The following is a 15,269-nucleotide window of genomic DNA, read 5'->3' on the forward strand; positions in this document are numbered from 1 at the left end:
TACTCCACTCAGTACTACACTGCACTATACACACTGTACTCCACTCAGTACTACACTGCACAATACATACTGTACTACTCTCGGGACTACTCGGCAGTACAGGGACCATACTCCAATCAGTACTACACGGCTGTATGCACACAGTACTCCACTCGGGACTACACGGCAGTACAGGCAATGCACTCCACTCAGTACTACACGACAGTATACACACAGTCCCCCACTCGGTACTACACGGCAGTACAGGGACTGTACTCCACTCAGTACTACACGGCAGTATACACACAGTCCCCCACTCGGTACTACACGGCGGTACAGGTACTATACACCACTCAGCACTACACTGCACTCGGCAGTACAGGTACTGTACTCCACTCAGTACTACACGGCTGTATACACACAGTCCCCCACTCGGTACTACACGGCAGTAAAGGCACTGTACTATACTCAGTACTACACGGCAGTACAGGTACTGTACTCCACTCAGCACTACACTGCACTATACACACAGTCCCCCACTCGGTACTACACGGCAGTACAGGCACTGTACTCCACTCGGGACTACACGGCAATACAGGCACTGTACTCCACTCAGTACTACACGCCAGTACAGGCACTGTACTCAACTCGGAACTACACGGCAGTATGCACACAGTCCCCCACTCGGTACTACACGGCAGTACAGGTACTGTACTCCACTCAGCACTACACTGCAATATACACACAGTATTCCACTCGGGACTACTCGGCAGTACAGGTACTGTACTCCACTCAGTACTACACGGCAGTATACACACAGTCCCCCACTCGGTACTACACGGCAGTACAGGCACTGTACTATACTCAGTACTACACGGCAGTAGAGGCACTGTACTCCACTCAGTACTACACGGCAGTACAGGTACAGTACACCACTCAGTACTACACTGCACTATACACACAGTACTCCACTCGGGACTACACGGCAGTACAGGCACTGTACTCCACTTAGTACTACACGGCAGTACAGGCACTGTACTCCACTCGGTACTACACGGCACTGTACACAAAGTACTCCACTCGGGACTACACGGCAGTACAGGCACTGTACTCCACTCCGGACTACACGGCAGTACAGGCACTGTACTCCACTCAGTACCACACGGCAGTACAGGCACTGTACTCCACTCGGTACTACACGGCACTATGCACACAGTACTCCATTCGGGACTACACGGCATTACAGGCACAGTACTCCACTCAGTACTACACGGCAGTACAGGCACTGTACTCCACTCGGTACTACACGGCACTATACACACAGTACTCCACTCAGTACTACACGGCAGTACAGGCACTGTACTCCATTCGGTACTACACGGCACTATACACACAGTACTGTGACCGTGAGGCCACAAATGAGTGAACAGGTGTTGGTGCGGCTTGTGTCTGCTTGTCGGCGAGATGGGGTGCGCGCGACCTTGCACAGGGGCGAGAACGAGTTTTTTTCGTGCGGAGAGCGGCCGACTGGCTAACGGAATAAAAATAAAAAAATGAAGGTTGGTGACTGGAAGAAGGAGGCCAGCGCGTGTCACCTATAATTGCGAGGAATGATATGAATGAAATATTTGTAATATCTTTGGTGGCGACGTGCATAATTACGGAAGGCTCAAGGACTAAAGTAAAATAAACTGGATAAAAGAATAGCACATTTGGAGGATATAAATTAAAAACTGAAATTTTGGAATAATTTGCACGACCTTGTGGCTAAGATGGTGATGAAGTTGTAGATTCGTACAGTAGAAGAATTTAGCCCCTCAATTGACTTTACTTCCGTGTATGTGCACCAGACATGACATTTAAGTCATGTGATACGAATACTCACTCTCACACACCCTCTGGCGTGTCTTGGACTATCACCTCAGTCGCTCAGCGTGGAACGTCGCTTCACTCCTGTGCTCTACACGTCTGAAAATTGGATATAATTTAGAACAGTGCTGTGATCAGGCGTTGAATGTGCAGACATTAATCCCTTAAAGTACGTGTCATTTCCAAAATACTGTTACGTGTGTGCTTGGAGCCTACTCTAAAACATTTTGTGTAAGTTTCAGCTGTCTTACGAGTGGACGCGGAAGACGTGGACGTGAATAAATTCCAGAAGAGGACGGAATCTCACATCATGGATTATCAGTGCTTCACCATGAGGTTCTAAACCTTTGACCATCGTTGGCGGCGCCGGGATGCAGATTCTTTCTTCCTGGCATGGCTGATTGAGAACCCAGACTTCCAGACATGAAGATTCATCTATAAGTTAAGTCGATTACGTCTCATTTATATCTGTTCTATGTAGTTTTGTTCTATTCTTTCTTTTTCTTAGTAAGCTATTTTGACACTTTTTTATGGCAGTTTATTTGCTCGAATACGTCATAAAACTGACATATGTGATGATTTAATGACCATGTGGCCATGAATTTGACAGTGAGGGTTCTGACAGAGTTATCCATGTGTCATCGATACCATCTTTGCTTATTGAGTAAATTTCGTCACGAATATGAATTAGTTTATGTTTGATGGATTTAATGGTAGGATATTTCGTCCGTATTTTCTATATTTTCCTTGTATTTGAACTTCTACTTGTACCTCGTGTCTGAGACAACGTGTCATCGGGATATTGAGTCCGAATTCTATGTGCGAATTTAATGTGAACATGTGCATTGGAAGCATGTGATAATTAATTGGATGTAATTAATCATCGAGACACTTTTAAGTGGATATTATGTATTTGTAGGACGATGGTAGGTCCTGATATTTCACGGCTACATATTTGAGATTTAGATGCGACTAGTTACAGTCGTCATTGTGGTACAGTGTACGTATAGAGTATATGGAATAATTGGCATGAATCTTCGCGAAACTGAGCTTTTCACATGTTTATTGATTATTCGCGATAAATGCAGTGTAGCCTAATATTAGTGTCTTCAGATGAAGAAAATGAAAGTCCATGTTTATCGATGTACTTTTAATTCGTGGGAATATCCCAAATTTTCTCAAGTAATCCAGTAATTTCAATCTCAAGGTACAGATGAATGTTCGAGAAGGCCTTAGGTCTAAAGAACAAGTCTTCGACGAAATATCTGAATAATGTCTGATTCGTGATTATACCAGCTCATTCGTTGATGTAATTTTTACTCTCATGTGATAACTCAATCTTGCTGTAACTCCATAAATTTGTTAATAGGAGAGTAAAACGGTTGATCGACACTCGTCGACATGTACATAGTGTAGATATTTTCCTCTTAGTACTCACAGTCTTCTTACCAATTTCCGTAGTTAGCTGTAGAAATAGTGATTTATTAGTATTTAGAGGGTTATATTTTTTTTATGTGTTCTATTCTGAAACATGTGACACTGATATTATCGATTGATAGTGGACAGGATATCCACATGGATGGTATTATCCCCATTTATTTACGTTTGCAAGCCCGAGAGGCGTTTTATTTAGTTTAATCATTGGTCAAATACTTAACGTTCAATATAAATTCTCACGAAAGGAGATGTGAGACGACGTGAACAGGTATATCCGACGTCTCGGATTAACTTAGAGAAAACCAAGGCAAATTCAACTTTTCATTTTATCGTTAAGATAACGACTGTAAATTTTATTATTTTGTCATAAGTGTTAACTTTTTGAATCTTGGTTATTTCTTTATTAAATTCGTTCTTACAATTACTGCATTTTTTCCAGATTATCGATGAAGGCTTGGCCCAGACCTCATTTTTCTGAATGAAAATTTTCAATTCAACTTTAAACAAATAACTTAATAACTTTGAAGACGATAAAAAAAATTTTACAATGTAAATACTCTGTTAGAGAGTCAGGGAAACAACTGCCGTGTACCATCCCATTTGTGTGTGTGCCTAGGTTTGTTACCTCAAGAGCCAGATTAAATTCCTTAACGTAACGATCATAATCATAATCATAGATTTCAGGATGGCCAATACTGCATTAAATTGAATAAAAGTGTCATATTTGTTTTCTATTTGTGACGCACTCATTTGATGAACCCTATGACAATCCTGCCACACTCATTTATTTTATAAGCCTACAGCCACCGAACTGAGCACCCCTGGGGTGTCTCGTGTTCGATGACTGACTAGGACGGGCACATCTTAGTGGCGCCCAACGTGGGGCTCGATTTGTGGCTTAAAATGTGGCTTAATCCATCGTGGAACTTGATTAATTGCTTCTCCACGTGGTTTAAATTGACTTGCTCAAATTATTAATTATTCAAGGTTCGGCAGGTTCATTTCAGATTTAATGCCATCCCAGTTAGGTAGAATTCTAACAGAGTACGCGGAATTTTCAGAGTATTTTACTTAAGATTATGTGTTTCACATGGAAAAATGAGGGTTAGGAATTTTCTTCGTGAAACTTGAATTTGCCTTATCACAATCAACATGTCTGGGGGGGAAAGTTTCTGCATTTCGGCGTTTGCTGACACAGGTCACTTTATGAATAATAGAATGGATCTCGAGGAGATTAGGAAGTTATTAGAGACTCTGACATTAGAGAGTAGGAGAGCACAGGAAGAGAATAAAGAGGAATTTAGGAAAATACAAGACGAGAATAAAGAGGAATTCAGAAAAATGCAGGAAGAAAATAAAGAGGAATTTAGGAAAATTCAGGAAGATAGTAATGAACGATTGAGTCAGAAAATGAACATTATGGGTGCTGCAATACAGGAAGAGGCAAAAAAAGGTCGTGACGAACTATATGCAAAACTGGAGGAAACTAGTTGTCGGATTGACAATATCGTGTTAGAGTGCAGGGAAAATCAGAAAAAAACCCTGGAACAAGTTGTTACTTTGACGAGCCAGATTAAAGAGGATAATAAGGTTATCACCGGGAAGGTCACCGCTCTTCAAAGTGACGTAGTCCTAGTCAGAAACAACATTGAATCTGTGAGGAAGGAGATAGATGTTATAAAGGTAGAGATTTCTACGGCACAAGAAGAGATGTCAGAACAAGTGAAAAATCTTAGAGGAGAGGTCACAGAAGACTTGAAGAAAATAAAAGAGAAGGTCGACGATGATCTCCGTTCCGTAAAGGACAGTATCTCAGTCAACCAAATGGAGATACAAGATATTTCACTCCAGTTCGATGATATCAAGAGCATGATTGACAAAGACAAGTCGGAAATACTCGAGCAAATTATTAATCTTGCCGGAGATGTCAAGTCCGGGAAACAGAAGATGGAGGAAAATATGGACGCCCTCCAAAAATTAGAAAAAGAAGTAGGATTCTTGAAGTTGCAGGATAGGAGCACTAGGGTCTTAGTGACATCATTAATGGACCGACAGAGTAATGTCGAAGAGGTCGTACAGGCTAAATCTACTGTAACAGAAGGAATATCGCCCATAGCTGAATCGTCTCAGAATATTACCCACATTGAACAACCCACAGTAAATCCCAGTACTACACCGGCACAAAGCGTACCTCAAATCATTAATTTTATCCGAATGAGCGAGGACAGGCCTAGAAAATTCAACAACTTAAACGGGGTCACGCCTAAAAATTTCATTAGGGACCTTGATGAATATATTCGTGAACAGAAGATCCCTACTGAAAAACATCTGCGAACTGCAGAGAAATTTTTAGAGGGAGACGTGCTCAACTGGTACCATGCTTTCCGTTATACGTTTGAAGACTATGAAAGTTTCAAGCGCTTATTCCTACAGAGATACTGGGGAGCGGATCTGCAACAAGCACTACGGTTGGATTTGTATTCACGAAAATATTCCACAGATGGGCAGACGCAGTACGCTAATTACTTCTGTAATCAAGTACGACGAATGAAAGACCTCGACACTCCACCATCTGAAAATGAGTTGGTCCAGGCGATAACAAAGCAGTTTCCTGTGGAAGTACAGCGCTTACTCATTGCTGCTAATGTTCAGACCGCCGTGCAGGCTGAGGTTATTCTCAGACAGCTCGACCACACCATGAATGTCTCAACAGTACCGAAAACTCAAAGGAGCAATACTTATCAGGTCAACGTAATAGACGCTCCGAAAAACCGGAATTCGCCTCCAATGCCTGAAAACGGAAATCAGAGTGGACCTAAAGAGTACAAAAACTATCCCAGAGCGTACGATCGTCGATGGGAAGAGAGAAGAATGAGACCCAGAGAGGACAGGATGGAAGATCCGAAGAATGTCCGAAGAAGGGGAAATTACAGGACACGGGACCGACCACAGGACTATAGACGGAATAGGCCCTATGATAGACCTAGATATTATTCAGATCGTAACTACCGGAATTTCAGAGATGAAATGGAGAACCGTCATCGAGAAAGCATGAGGTACATTGAAGAATTAAGGAAGGAAACTGAAAAAGGCTCAAAATGGAAGGACGCCATTCATAATCAAGACACCGATCCAGATGTGACTGGAGCCGAAAGTCTAGAGTTACAACGACATAGGAATCAACAGCTGGAGGCTAGGGAGCTAAATCCTTCCGCGCCACAATACGCGCCGGAGGGTCAAGGAAAAAAAAAAACGTCGATTTAAGACCGACTTTTTCACTCTCCTTTAACGATTTATTTTATATGAAGGAATGGACCGTGGCTCAAATAGATTCATGGTTCGTGAAACCGGAAGACCTAATCGAGGAAAAACAACCATGTCAACTTGATAAGTCTAAGGGGCTACCAATTATAGTCACCCGATTATATGGTCTTAGGGTGTACTCTCTCGTAGACACAGGCGCATCCATTAGTATCATTTCTAAAGCTTTGTGTGAGGAACTGAAAAACAAACATGCCATACTCACTATACCGGTCTCAAATGTTAAAGTGAAGGGAATAATTCCGGACAAAACCACTACATGCAAAGAACAGGTGTACATTGATCTCCAGCTAGGTAACACTGTATTTCCACACATATTTGTTGTCATGAACAAAATTAATTTTAATCTTATATTGGGAGCTGACTTTATGAAAGAGTACAATGCCGTTATCAACATGCAAAAAAATGAAATTTATCTATATAACGCAAATACAGTGGAACGAACGTCACTTCTGTCTGATCATCATGAGGTACTGAAAGCCAGGGAGATAGAGGCGGATCAAGACGAAGATAGCCCGGCTAGCTCAGTTGCTGAGGTAATTCAGGAGGAAAACACTGAAATAGAACAAGGGTTTTTTACCTCACCGGAGAAAATGGCAGAGGATGAAACGAAGGAGGATTTCGTTAGCCTAGTAAGGAGAAAGGTCAGCGAAGCCAAATGTTCCAAGGAGAATCAGGGAAAATTACTCGAACTATTGACAAAATATGAGAGTGTTTTCAGTGACAAGCCGGGAAAGATCCCAAATTTCAAGTACTCACTCCTAGTCAATGACTGGACACCGTACAAACGTAAACCTTATCCTATCGCTGAGAAGTACTTCACGGAAGTGAAGAAAATTATTCAAGAAATGGAAGCTAATGGAATTATTCGAAAGGCTACCACTCCATTCGTTAATCCACTGGCCGTGGTTCGTAAACCGAACGGGTCCTTGAGATTGTGCCTCGACGCGCGTCTATTAAATGGGCGTATCATACCGGAACACAATCAAGTTACGCCCCTGAAAGACCTGATCCGACGATTTAAGGGTAGTTCGTACCTGACCGGAGTTGATATAGTTTCTTCATACCATCACATAGTGTTGGACGATAAATCACAACTATTAACAGGTTTCCTCTTTGACCAGCAAACCTACGTCTTCGTCAGACTTCCATTCGGAATCAAGACATCAGGATGTGTTTTGCTGAGGGCCTTAGATAGAAATCTCACAGATGAGGTGAAAGAACAGACTGTGAGGTACATGGATGATATCATTCTCCCAAGTAAAAGTATCGAAGAACATCTGGAACAGTTGGAGAAACTGTTGGTCAACTTGCAAGACGCTGGCTTTAAAATCAACTTGGAAAAGTCTAACTTTTGCCAACCTGAGATCTTATTTTTAGGTCACGTTGTGGACGGTACAGGGATAAGACCTAATCCTGCGAAGATTCAGGCCATTAGTAATTTTCCGCGGCCGCGACGGGTCAAACATGTAAGGCAATTCCTGGGCTTATGTGGATTTTTTTCGGAACATTGTCCTAACTATACTGATACAGTAGCGCCACTACAAAAACTGCTACATAAAAACAACAGGTGGTGCTGGAACCACGAATGTGAAGAGGCCTTTAGAAAAATAAAATCTTTACTCAATGAAAGCATAAAGTTGGGTTACCCAGATTTTAATTCTAAATTCATAATCCAGACGGATGCATCCACAATAGGAATAGGAGCTGTTCTTTTCCAAGAAGATGTTACTAATCCTACGAATAAAGTGTACTTAGCTTTTTATAGTAGAAAACTACGGAGCCATGAACTGCACTATAACACTACTGAGCTAGAGATGCTGTCCATAGTTTGTGCTCTGCGACACTGGCAGAAAATTGTTTTCGGATACCCTGTGATATTGAGAACTGACCATAAGGCTTTAACGTTCATGTTGAAAACCACAATTGCAAACGAACGTGTTTCACGGTGGTCTCTCTTTGTTCAACAATTCGACATTGAATTCGAACACTGTCATGGACGAAATAATGTCATAGCTGACGCCCTGAGCCGGAATCCGGAAGAAAATAGCGCTTCTGTACAATATGTAGACCTAATAAACGAGGATCAAGAAATACTAAGAAGACTCGGATATCTTCGACAGGCGCAGAGACGAGACACCTTTACTCGTAAACTAATTGATTACTTTGAAAGGAAGCTGGTAGCTGGTGATCTAGACTATGAAGCTATCCACAAGTTGGCATCTCACTACCTGATGTTCAATAAACTGTTACATAAATATGTGGACGCGGACCACACGAAATTAAGAATTGTGGTTCCTGCAAAATTGCAGAAGGGAATTATTTGGTTAACACACCGAACTACAGGTCATGCTGGGACAGATAAGGTGGTGGCTGCTATACAAGAAACATTCACATGGGCAAAGATGAGAGAGATGGTACGAGTAACAATCGGAACCTGCGACACGTGCCAACGTGTAAAGCCGAACAATCGCCTGCTAAAACAATATCCCATTCCGTTATTGCCTGAACAACCCAGAAAGGTATTCGCAATCGACCTATTCGGACCACTTCCCAGGTCTACCCATGGAAACAAACATGTAGTAGTGACCATAGATGTCTTTTCTAAATTCTTGTCACTTTTCGCCATACAGAAGAGTAATACCAAGTCAATTTTGAGACGCATTACACGTAACGTGATACCTACGATGGGCAAACCAGAGTTCTTATTATCGGACCATGGTCCTCAGTTTACATCTCAGGAGTTCCAACAAGCCATGAGACAGCTTGATATCAAACACGTCTTAAATTCAATCAGATATCCAGCCGGTAACCCAGCCGAGCGGGTCATGCCCGAAATCGCTAAGTTTTGCAGAATATACTCTGGACAATGCCACTGGAACTGGATAAAAGTACTGCCTATTCTTATGGATTGCCATAACAATACCATTCATGAATCCACAGGCCAGATACCCGTTCTTATTCAACACGGGCAGTTTCCCTCTCGACCTTGGGAAAACATCGTACAATGTCCGCCTGACGTACAACCGACTCCAGCAAGGCGCATTGAAATAACAGCAGAGCACCTGCGTAAACAGGCTGACCGCAGATTACGCAGAGTTGCGAGGAAAAGATTTCACAGACCTTTACAAGTGAACGAACTGGTCTTAGTGAGAAAACCGATGGTCTCCAGCCCTACAGAACGATTTTATGGCAAGTTTGCTGACTTGTATACTGGACCATTTAAGGTTATAAGGTCGTATAACAACAACGCCTACCGAGTCCAAAGTCTCGATGGACGACAGGAATTTATATTCAATGCCTCGAACCTAAGACTCTACCGTAAAGCAGAAGAGTGAAGAAAGAAAAAAAAGAAAAGACCCAGGTCGGCTATCGAAGAAATACCCTGGAAAATTAAACAGTGAAGTGGACAGCATACGGACCACATTTTAAGGAATGAACACGATTTTAAAAATTTTTAACCTTGCTTAAAAATTTTTGTCCCAGTAAGAGGTGGATGTGACCGTGAGGCCACAAATGAGTGAACAGGTGTTGGTGCGGCTTGTGTCTGCTTGTCGGCGAGATGGGGTGCGCGCGACCTTGCACAGGGGCGAGAACGAGTTTTTTTCGTGCGGAGAGCGGCCGACTGGCTAACGGAATAAAAATAAAAAAATGAAGGTTGGTGACTGGAAGAAGGAGGCCAGCGCGTGTCACCTATAATTGCGAGGAATGATATGAATGAAATATTTGTAATATCTTTGGTGGCGACGTGCATAATTACGGAAGGCTCAAGGACTAAAGTAAAATAAACTGGATAAAAGAATAGCACATTTGGAGGATATAAATTAAAAACTGAAATTTTGGAATAATTTGCACGACCTTGTGGCTAAGATGGTGATGAAGTTGTAGATTCGTACAGTAGAAGAATTTAGCCCCTCAATTGACTTTACTTCCGTGTATGTGCACCAGACATGACATTTAAGTCATGTGATACGAATACTCACTCTCACACACCCTCTGGCGTGTCTTGGACTATCACCTCAGTCGCTCAGCGTGGAACGTCGCTTCACTCCTGTGCTCTACACGTCTGAAAATTGGATATAATTTAGAACAGTGCTGTGATCAGGCGTTGAATGTGCAGACATTAATCCCTTAAAGTACGTGTCATTTCCAAAATACTGTTACGTGTGTGCTTGGAGCCTACTCTAAAACATTTTGTGTAAGTTTCAGCTGTCTTACGAGTGGACGCGGAAGACGTGGACGTGAATAAATTCCAGAAGAGGACGGAATCTCACATCATGGATTATCAGTGCTTCACCATGAGGTTCTAAACCTTTGACCATCGTTGGCGGCGCCGGGATGCAGATTCTTTCTTCCTGGCATGGCTGATTGAGAACCCAGACTTCCAGACATGAAGATTCATCTATAAGTTAAGTCGATTACGTCTCATTTATATCTGTTCTATGTAGTTTTGTTCTATTCTTTCTTTTTCTTAGTAAGCTATTTTGACACTTTTTTATGGCAGTTTATTTGCTCGAATACGTCATAAAACTGACATATGTGATGATTTAATGACCATGTGGCCATGAATTTGACAGTGAGGGTTCTGACAGAGTTATCCATGTGTTATCGATACCATCTTTGCTTATTGAGTAAATTTCGTCACGAATATGAATTAGTTTATGTTTGATGGATTTAATGGTAGGATATTTCGTCCGTATTTTCTATATTTTCCTTGTATTTGAACTTCTACTTGTACCTCGTGTCTGAGACAACGTGTCATCGGGATATTGAGTCCGAATTCTATGTGCGAATTTAATGTGAACATGTGCATTGGAAGCATGTGATAATTAATTGGATGTAATTAATCATCGAGACACTTTTAAGTGGATATTATGTATTTGTAGGACGATGGTAGGTCCTGATATTTCACGGCTACATATTTGAGATTTAGATGCGACTAGTTACAGTCGTCATTGTGGTACAGTGTACGTATAGAGTATATGGAATAATTGGCATGAATCTTCGCGAAACTGAGCTTTTCACATGTTTATTGATTATTCGCGATAAATGCAGTGCAGCCTAATATTAGTGTCTTCAGATGAAGAAAATGAAAGTCCATGTTTATCGATGTACTTTTAATTCGTGGGAATATCCCAAATTTTCTCAAGTAATCCAGTAATTTCAATCTCAAGGTACAGATGAATGTTCGAGAAGGCCTTAGGTCTAAAGAACAAGTCTTCGACGAAATATCTGAATAATGTCTGATTCGTGATTATACCAGCTCATTCGTTGATGTAATTTTTACTCTCATGTGATAACTCAATCTTGCTGTAACTCCATAAATTTGTTAATAGGAGAGTAAAACGGTTGATCGACACTCGTCGACATGTACATAGTGTAGATATTTTCCTCTTAGTACTCACAGTCTTCTTACCAATTTCCGTAGTTAGCTGTAGAAATAGTGATTTATTAGTATTTAGAGGGTTATATTTTTTTTATGTGTTCTATTCTGAAACATGTGACACTGATATTATCGATTGATAGTGGACAGGATATCCACATGGATGGTATTATCCCCATTTATTTACGTTTGCAAGCCCGAGAGGCGTTTTATTTAGTTTAATCATTGGTCAAATACTTAACGTTCAATATAAATTCTCACGAAAGGAGATGTGAGACGACGTGAACAGGTATATCCGACGTCTCGGATTAACTTAGAGAAAACCAAGGCAAATTCAACTTTTCATTTTATCGTTAAGATAACGACTGTAAATTTTATTATTTTGTCATAAGTGTTAACTTTTTGAATCTTGGTTATTTCTTTATTAAATTCGTTCTTACAATTACTGCATTTTTTCCAGATTATCGATGAAGGCTTGGCCCAGACCTCATTTTTCTGAATGAAAATTTTCAATTCAACTTTAAACAAATAACTTAATAACTTTGAAGACGATAAAAAAAATTTTACAATGTAAATACTCTGTTAGAGAGTCAGGGAAACAACTGCCGTGTACCATCCCATTTGTGTGTGTGCCTAGGTTTGTTACCTCAAGAGCCAGATTAAATTCCTTAACGTAACGATCATAATCATAATCATAGATTTCAGGATGGCCAATACTGCATTAAATTGAATAAAAGTGTCATATTTGTTTTCTATTTGTGACGCACTCATTTGATGAACCCTATGACAATCCTGCCACACTCATTTATTTTATAAGCCTACAGCCACCGAACTGAGCACCCCTGGGGTGTCTCGTGTTCGATGACTGACTAGGACGGGCACAGTACTCCATTCGGGACTACACGGCAGTACAGGCACTGTACTCCACGCAGTACTACACGGCAGTACAGGCACTGTACTCCACTCGGGACTACACGGCAGTACAGCCACTGTACTCCACTCAGTCCTACACGGCAGTACAGGCACTGTACTCCACTCAGTACTACACCGCAGTACAGGCACTGTACTCCACTCGGTACTACACGGCACTATACACACAGTACTCCACTCGGGACTACACGGCAGTACAGGCACTGTACTCCACTCAGTACTACACGGCAGTACAGGCACTGTACTCCACTCAGTACTACACGGCAGTACAGGCACTGTACCCCACTCAGTACTACACGGCAGTACACCCAATGTACTCCACCCGGTACTACACGGCACTACACACACAGTACTCCACTCAGTACTACACGGCAGTACAGGCACAGTACTCCACTCACTACTACACGGCAGTACATGTACTGTACTCCACTCGGGACTACACGGCACTACAGGCACTGTACTCCACTCGGTACTACACGGCACTATACACAGAGTACTCCACTCGGTACTACACGACAGTACAGGTACTGTACTCCACTCAGTACTACACGGCAGTATGCACACAGTACTCCACTCGGTACTACACGGCACTATACACACTGTACTCCACTCGGTACTACACGGCAATACAGGCACTGTACTCCACTCGGTACTACACGGCAGTACAGGCATTCTACTCCACTCAGTACTATACGGCAGTACAGGCACTGTACTCCTCTCGGTACTACACGGCACTATACACACAGTACTCCACTCGGTACTACACGGCAGTACAGGCACTGTACTCCACTCAGTACTACACGGCAGTATGCACACAGTACTCCACTCGGTACTACACGGCACTATACACACAGTACTCCACTCGGTACTACACTACAGTATAGGCACCGTACTCCACTCAGTAGTACACGGCAGTATATACACAGTACTCCACTCGGCACTACATGGCAGTACAGGCACTGTACTCCACTCGGTACTACACGGCAGTATACACACAGTACTCCACTCGGGACAACATGGCAATACAGGCACTGTACTCCACCCAGTACTACACGGTAGTATGCACACAAACCCCACTCGGTACTAGACGGCACTATACACACTGTACTCCACTCAGTACTACACGGCAGTATACACACAGTCCCCCACTCGGTACTACACGGCAGTACAGGCACTGTACTCCACTCAGTACTACACTGCACTACACACACAGTACTCAACTCAGTACTACACTGCACTATACACACTGTACTCCACTCGGGACTACTCGGCAGTACAGGGAATGTACTCCACTCAGTACTACACGGCAGTATGCACACAGCACTCCACTCGGGACTACACGGCAGTACAGGCACTGTACTCCACTCAGTACTACACGGCAGTATACGCACAGTCCCCCACTCGGGACTACACGGCAGTACAGGCACTGTACTCCACTCAGTACTACACGGCTGTATACACACAGTCCCTCACTCGGTACTACACGGCAGTACAGGCACTGTACTATACTCAGTACTACAGGGCACTACAGGTACTGTACTCCACTCAGCACTACACTGCACTATACACACTGTACTCCACACAGTACTACACGGCAGTATACACACAGTCCCCCACGCGGTACTACACGGCAGTACAGGCACTGTACTCCACTCACTAGTACACGGCAGTATACACACAGTCCCCCACTCGGTACTACACGGCAGTACAGGCACTGTACTCCACTCAGTACTACACGGCAGTATACACACAGCCCCCACTCGGTACTACACGGCAGTACAGGTACTGTACTCCACTCAGTACTACACGGCAGTTTGCACACAGTACTCCACTCGGTACTACACGGCAGTACAGGCACTGTACTATACTCAGTACTACACGGCAGTATACACACAGTCCCCCACTCGGTATTACACGGCAGTACAGGCACTGTACCCGACTCAGCACTCCACGGCACTCTACATACAGTATTTCACTCAGTACTACACGGCAGTACACACACCGTACTCCACTCAGAACTACACGGCAGTACAGACACTGTACTCCACTCAGTACTACACGCCAGTACAGACACCGTACTCCACTCAGTACTACACGGCAGTACAGACACCGTACTCCACTCAGTACTACACGGCAGTACACACACATCGTAATCCACTCAGTACTACACGGCAGTACACACATCGTATTCCACACAGTACTACACGGCAGTATGCACACAGTACTCCACTCAGTACCCCACGGCAGTATACACACATTCCTCCACTCGGTACTACATGGCAGTACACACACACAATACTCCACTCGGTGCTACACAGCAGTACACATACCGTACTCCACTCGGAACTAC

Source organism: Anabrus simplex, chromosome 7 (assembly GCF_040414725.1).
Source record: "Anabrus simplex isolate iqAnaSimp1 chromosome 7, ASM4041472v1, whole genome shotgun sequence".
NCBI classification, from domain to species: domain Eukaryota; kingdom Metazoa; phylum Arthropoda; class Insecta; order Orthoptera; family Tettigoniidae; genus Anabrus; species Anabrus simplex.